Genomic DNA, 7819 nt, shown 5'->3' on the forward strand with positions numbered 1-7819 from the left:
ATGATATGTCAATCACTGAATTGTCTGGTCCAGACTCGATTACAGATCGCCGTCATGTAGCTGGAATATTGCTGAGTGCGGCGTTAAACAAACATATAACCATGATGTCTTGATATACTCATACATTAGTGCACCCGTTTGGTGAAAAACTGTGCACTTTTTGATAAACGTGTGAAACGTGTCAGGGTTGTAGGTAAAGACATTCCAAATATTTTCAGATGTGGTGCTGTCCAAAAATTCCAATATGGCCGCCATGGAGGAATACATTTCTAGTATATCTTGTTTGAACATAGCCCACTATCTGTAAAATGAATAGCTTTATTTTAGTAGACTGTTTGATTTGATTTAGCAGAGACCATATAATAGATTTGTCTCTGGATTTAGGTAATCTAAAGTGTGAAAAAATGAAAAGAATATGCATTTCTTACTTTTTCGGCATTTCTTTAAGACATACACCATTTAAGCCAATTAACCATACAAATGTTGCATAGGGCTACTCATATGTTATATAACAGAATATTTAAAGAACAAAATTTGTTTTTGTACATCTTTGTATACATGGCTAATGTTTTGTTTGGCTAATGACATTTAAATGAGGCGACTATGCTTGTCGTAAGAGCAATCTCATTAAAATCAGATCTTAGTTCTCGCTACCACTAAACAAAGAGTCACGTCTAAACGACCTTTCACCCGACCAATCAGAGCGTCGCTTATCAGATAATGAAAGTGACAGCCGGAATGTGATTTCTAATCATGCAACTTTGAAAACTTTAACACGGGGTATTCCGAAAGAATACGGGGTTAACGACTGAATCCATACAGTCTAGACCACCAATTAGCCATTCCAGAAAGTTCTTTTGTTCAGGTTTCAATTTTTTTATCGTGAACTTGTCAAAATATGTTTCGAAGCTTTGTCGCCAATTTGAAATTAATGCCGTAAAGCACGAGAAAGCTGCCTTCTGATTGGCTAATGTCGACTTCTTCAAAGTTCGAGCTGGGTCGGTCTGACGTGACCCGTAATGGAATGTCCTCAGATTTTTGTTTTGCGGTAGCGAGAACTAAGATCTGATTTTAATGAGATTGTTTACAGACCGCCGTTATATATAGCTGGAATATTGCTGAGTGCGGCGTTAAACAACTAACCAAAAAACATTTAAAATATGATGACATTTGCAAAGTGGTGTACGAATTAAATGTGACAACACAGTCACACCTTGCTCTGCACCCCCTCTCACACTTTCAACTACATCTCAGAAGCTCTTGGCATGACTTAGACGCTTGTGGTAGTGTAGTCAACGAAGGAGCACATTCACGTGCTACTCCTATCACCCATCCTCCCTCAGTCGGTGAAGGAATGCTGTTTCGGCCTCCAGATGTCGTCCCCAACAGTGGCCAGCTTGACGGTCAGTAGGTCGTGACACGAGCAGATGTATCGTTCATGGAAAATATACGCACTCACAAAGTTGTGGGTTTCAATTGTCTCCACTGATCTTGTTCATGGTAAGAAAAAAATATTACAAGAGCTACTGGAGCTTCTTTTTCTTTCTTTTTTAAAAGAAAAGATTAATGAAAGATTAAAGATTAACTTTACCAATGAAGGTATATAGAGAATCTCACCCGAGTGTCTTTTGATATCAAATATATCAATACGAATTGATAAAAGTGGGATAACTCCGAGGCTTGCCGAGGATTTTTTCCACTTATATCAACGAGTGTTGATATCAAAAGACACAAGGGTGAAATTTTATTCATCATCCAACATCATTCTTCAAACCTTTTCAGTTTGTAGACAGTAATAAGCGGTGTCTTAAGTGTGAAAAGTACTGCTGACAGTTTCAGTAGTAGTGCCATTAGTGATGTCATTTGATTGTGACGTCATTGTAACCAGTGACGTCACAATGGTCTGCAAAGCATTGTGATGCAATGTCATTGCAGCGATATCTACTGTGTAGATATCGCTTGATCTCACCCAAGCGATATCACCCGTTGGAGCCAGTTGTTGGATGATAAATAGAGAATCTCACCCGAGTGTCTTTTCATATCAAATATATCAACACGAGTTGATAAAAATGGAATAATCCCGAGGCTTGCCGAGGATTTTTACCACTTTTATCAACGAGTGTTGATATATTTGATATCAAAAGACACGAGGGTGAGATTTTATTTATCATCCAACATCATTCTTCCAACTTTTCCAATTTGTAGACAGTAATTAGCAGTGTCTTCAGTGTAAAAAGTACTGCTAACAGCTTCAGTAGCAGAACCATTAGTGGTGTCATTTGATTGTGACGTCATGGTAACCAGTGACGTCACAATGGTCTGCAAAGCATTGTGATGTAATTTCATTGCAGCGATATCTACAGTGTAGATATCGCTTGATCTAATCCAAGCGATATCTCTTGTGGGAGCCAGTTTTGGATGATAAATCAATGTAAACAGTACACGTATACCACTAAGATTGTGTCAACTTAATACCCCATGTTCCTTGAAAACAATAACAAATGTTCCAGGTAGTCACTGGTGGGAAAACATATACTGGTTTTGTTTTCATACTATGTTTGTTTCTACTTATATGTTACATAAATAGTTCAACGGAACTGTGCAATATTCTCATTCCCGATGCTGAAGGTACCACATGCAAATTACAACTAAACTTACCTTCTGGGTCACACATGTGACAGTACAAGTACTCGCATCAATAGGTCCGTATGCTACAAAATGTCTTTGCGTCATGTTGATCCTCTGGATCAAGTTATCTTGTTTGTTTGTTTGTTTGTTGTTTTTAAGCCGCATTCAGCAATATTCAAGCGACATTGTATGTGACGGCGACATTGTATGTAAATAATCGAGTCTGGACCAGACAACCCAGTGACTGACATCTTGACATTGGGATACGATGACATGCATCAACCACGTCAGCGAGCCTGACCACCAGATCTCGTTAGTCGCCTTTTAGGACAAGCTAACATACTCTCCTTTTAGGGAAAACATGAGTCGCTGAAGACATATTCTACCACGGATCTTCACTGGACAGTTATATTGCATTACTATAGTTAATCTGTCATGCAATAGAGGGGCGGTCGGGTAGCCTAGTGGTTAAAGCATTCGCTCGTCACGCCGAAGACTCGGGTTCGATTCCCCAAATGGGTACAATGTGTGAAGCCCATTTCTGGTGTTCCCCGCCGTGATATTGCTGGAATATTGCTAAAAGCGGCGTAAACCATACTCACGCGCTCGCTCACTCATACAATAGGACAACTGCACAGTAATAGAGCGGCAGCCCAGAGCACTTTGGTCAAACGAACAAGGTACCAATATCCGAACACAGGAACATTTACTGTGTAACCCAACATATTCATATATGGATGTCTGCCGGGGAGCCCCTGCTGCGTGTGGCCCCTGGCCCCCCAAAAGAAGGGGCCATTCAAGGGCTGGATCAAACATTGGAGGTACCACATGAAAGTAAGTGTAAATAAACTGGTACATCTCACAGAGTACAGAATGGGCCACGCCAGACAAATCTTCCTCTGCAAAAGCCCTGCCAGACACCCCCAAAGAGGGTCCCCAAATTTGGGCTGGGTTAAACATTGGAGGTACCACATGAAATCAACATAAAATGAACTATTTCACTCTACTAAGAATAAAAAACCCATTGCCAGACAAATCGTCTGCTGCAAAAGGCCCGCCAGACACCCCCAAATGTTGACCCTTAATGGACTCAGTGAACACTCTGGTAAAATTTGACTAGAGTATACATTCAAAGTACCAGATGGGAGTAAGTTTAGATGATCAGGTACATGTTACTGAGTGCAACACGGCCCATACCTGACAAATTTTCCTCTGCATAAGGTCCGCCAGACCCCCCAGAGAGGGTCCCAAAATTTCGGCTGGGTTAAACATTGGAGGTACCACATGAAACCAACATAAAATGAACAATTGCACTCTACTTATTGCACAATACCCTTTGCCAGACAAATCATCTTCTGCATAAGGCCCGCCAAACACCCACAAAAAGTTGACCCTTCAGGTATACACGGGTAAAATTGGTGTGGAATATATATCGATTGTACCACATTAAGGTACGTTTGAATGAACAGGTTCATATCACAGAGTACAGAATGGGCCACACCAGACAAATCTTCCTCTGTATAAGGCTTAAACATTGGAGGTATCACATGGAACCAACATAAAATGAACTATTACACTCTACTTATTACAAAATACCCATTGCCAGACAAATCCTCTTCTGCATAAAGACCGCTAGACACACCCTCACCCCACCCCACACAGTTGACCCTCTGTAATCCCAGTGTGCATAAAGAAACATTGGACATCAGCTCTGAGAGTCAACAGATGGTCAAATTTATGTTTTGTTCTTAAAGATGGAAGGATTTTATTGAGATTAAAATCACGTATTTATAATATCAGGTCTTTGAATACTAGTATTGATATCATAGATTCGGCCTATTGTTGAAATGTAATGAAAATGGCATGAATCTGAATCTTGTGAATATATATCTGATCAGCTATGAAGTCCTCAAAGCCTGCTACAGCCTGATAGCTTGGCTATGGATTCCTACAAACCCAAACATGCTTAGGTAGTCCTCAAAGCCTGCTATAAGAATTGTAAATGACAGTCCCTGATACCATTTGGAAATCTTTCGGTGATAATTGTGTTTAAAAACCTATGATCTCCGTTTATTTAGCAAGTTTAATCATCTAAAAAGCTGAATGTAAAATTGATAAATATGGAGATATATTTGGCCTGAATTCAGATTTTTAGATGATAAAACTTGCTAAATAAATGGAGATCATAGGTTATTAAACACAATCATCACCCCGAATTTCCAGATTATCATCCTAAAACATTTCCAAGTGGCATTAGGGGCTATCATTATCCATTCAGCAACACTCAACAACAAAAGTGTATAGTGTATTTTTCAAACAAGTAAAGTTTGGTTTTCATTATTGTAGTACATGTATGGAATCAAGTCACAAAAACGCAAATGCTACAGAAAAGCATGCATTCCATGCAAATGTTGACTTTTATGCAAGCCCCATGCATTTCGTGTGCGTTAACGGGATTCCATATGCATTGTTTAGCATCGTGCTGACAACAACCATTCAGAAAAACAATAAAATTATGCAATTATTCAACATTATGAAATGCCACGCTTGTCCGAAAACGAGCGTCTGCGAGCCATTGGTGTGCTTGAAGAAGGATTGAGTCAACGTGATGTTGCAAGACAATTTAACGTCCACAGAAACATCATTTGGTGTTTATGGCAACGTTGGCAACAGACGAATGCAGTCAGAGACCATCCTCGGAGTGGCAGGCCACGCGTAACCAATAATCGACAAGACAACTGGATTCGAAGAGCACACCTACAAAATCGATTCTATCCAGCAACAGTTACTGCAAGAAGCATCCCTGGCCTTCGACGATTATCTTCACAAACCGTACGTCTCCGCCTCAGATGTGCAGGGATTGTCTTCATTGTGTCATGGAAGAAGATCGGTTCTGGGGCGGCAGCGTTTTGGTATCGGGTCAGATAGCAAGACAGAGGACCCGTTTGATAGTGGTAGAGCTAAATCTCAATGGACAGCGCTACCGCGACGAGATCATCGGACCTGTTGTTCTACCGTTTTGGAGTCGTCATGGCCCAGGTATTACCTTTCAACATGACAACGCCCGGCATCATATTGCTCGACTTGTTCAGGATCTCTTCAACAAAAACAACGTGAATGTCATCCCCTGGCCGGCTCGCTCCCCTGATCTATCAGCAATCAAGCACATGTGGGATGAGATGGATCGGGGCCTTCGACGTCAACCACGTGTTCCACAGACACTCCTGGAACTTCGAAACATGCTCCAGCAGATATGGACAGATATCCCACAGAACTTTGTGCGACGCCTGGTCCATTCCATGAGACGGACACACTCGCTATTGATTTGTAAATTGACATTTTGGCATGTTCATGTTTTTTTAATGAAATCACGCATTTTCCGAAGTCAGTATGACAAATTAAAACCATTTGAACACTTACAGGAGTCTTTTACCTGTTGCAAGCCGAAATTGTTTCAGATTTGGTAAAAACATAACTTTGCATTAAATCTTATTCAATGTCACAGGAACTTTTGTTGTTCAGTATATAAAAATCATGGCACATAGCACCATATGCCTATCTGGCTTGTAGGAATCCATAGCCAAGCTATCAGGCTGTAGCAGGCTTTGAGGACTTCATAGCTGATCAGATATATATTCACAAGATTCAGATTCATGCCATTTTCATTACATTTCAACAATAGGCCTAATCTATGATATCAATACTAGTATTCAAAGACCTGATATTATAAATACGTGATTTTAATCTCAATAAAATCCTTCCATCTTTAAGAACAAAACATAAATTTGACCATCTGTTGACTCTCAGAGCTGATGTCCAATGTTTCTTTATGCACACTGGGATTACAGAGGGTCAACTGTGTGGGGTGGGGTGAGGGTGTGTCTAGCGGTCTTTATGCAGAAGAGGATTTGTCTGGCAATGGGTATTTTGTAATAAGTAGAGTGTAATAGTTCATTTTATGTTGGTTCCATGTGATACCTCCAATGTTTAAGCCTTATGCAGAGGAAGATTTGTCTGGTGTGGCCCATTCTGTACTCTGTGATATGAACCTGTTCATTCAAACGTACCTTAATGTGGTACAATCGATATATATTCCACACCAATTTTACCCGTGTATACCTGAAGGGTCAACTTTTTGTGGGTGTTTGGCGGGCCTTATGCAGAAGATGATTTGTCTGGCAATGGGTATTGTGCAATAAGTAGAGTGCAATTGTTCATTTTATGTTGGTTTCATGTGGTACCTCCTATGTTTAACCCAGCCGAAATTTTGGGACCCTCTCTGGGGGGTCTGGCGGACCTTATGCAGAGGAAAATTTGTCAGGTATGGGCCGTGTTGCACTCAGTAACATGTACCTGTTCATCTAAACTTACTCCCATCTGGTACTTTGAATGTATACTCTAGTCAAATTTTACCAGAGTGTTCACTGAGTCCATTAAGGGTCAACATTTGGGGGTGTCTGGCGGGCCTTTTGCAGCAGACGATTTGTCTGGCAATGGGTTTTTTATTCTTAGTAGAGTGAAATAGTTCATTTTATGTTGATTTCATGTGGTACCTCCAATGTTTAACCCAGCCCAAATTTGGGGACCCTCTTTGGGGGTGTCTGGCAGGGCTTTTGCAGAGGAAGATTTGTCTGGCGTGGCCCATTCTGTACTCTGTTAGATGTACCAGTTTATTTACACTTACTTTCATGTGGTACCTCCAATGTTTGATCCAGCCCTTGAATGGCCCCTTCTTTTGGGGGGCCAGGGGCCACACGCAGCAGGGGCTCCCCGGCAGACATCCATATATGAATATGTTGGGTTACACAGTAAATGTTCCTGTGTTCGGATATTGGTACCTTGTTCGTTTGACCAAAGTGCTCTGGGCTGCCGCTCTATAACATGAAAGAAGCGCATTTTCTTGAGTAGTATATAATCCTACCTGGAATAGCAATGTATTTCTCTTCTTAAAACAGACATTGTCCTTATTCACATTGGAATTTCGCCGTGAATGCGTAGCACAATATTTAGCTCTATTGGTATGTACAAGTATGTTTAAAATAGGTTTACCAAAATATAACGCGAGTACGAAACGCACATTGCTCTCAGGATAATTTACATATATATGGTTATTACTTTTTAACTTGTTAACACACACGGCCCCTCCATAACCAAAAAACTTTATCAGCCAATGAAGGTCGACGTGAGCAGT

This window comes from Haliotis cracherodii, unplaced genomic scaffold, assembly GCF_022045235.1.
Source record: "Haliotis cracherodii isolate W230 unplaced genomic scaffold, xgHalCrac1.p SCAF_1, whole genome shotgun sequence".
NCBI lineage: Eukaryota > Metazoa > Mollusca > Gastropoda > Lepetellida > Haliotidae > Haliotis > Haliotis cracherodii.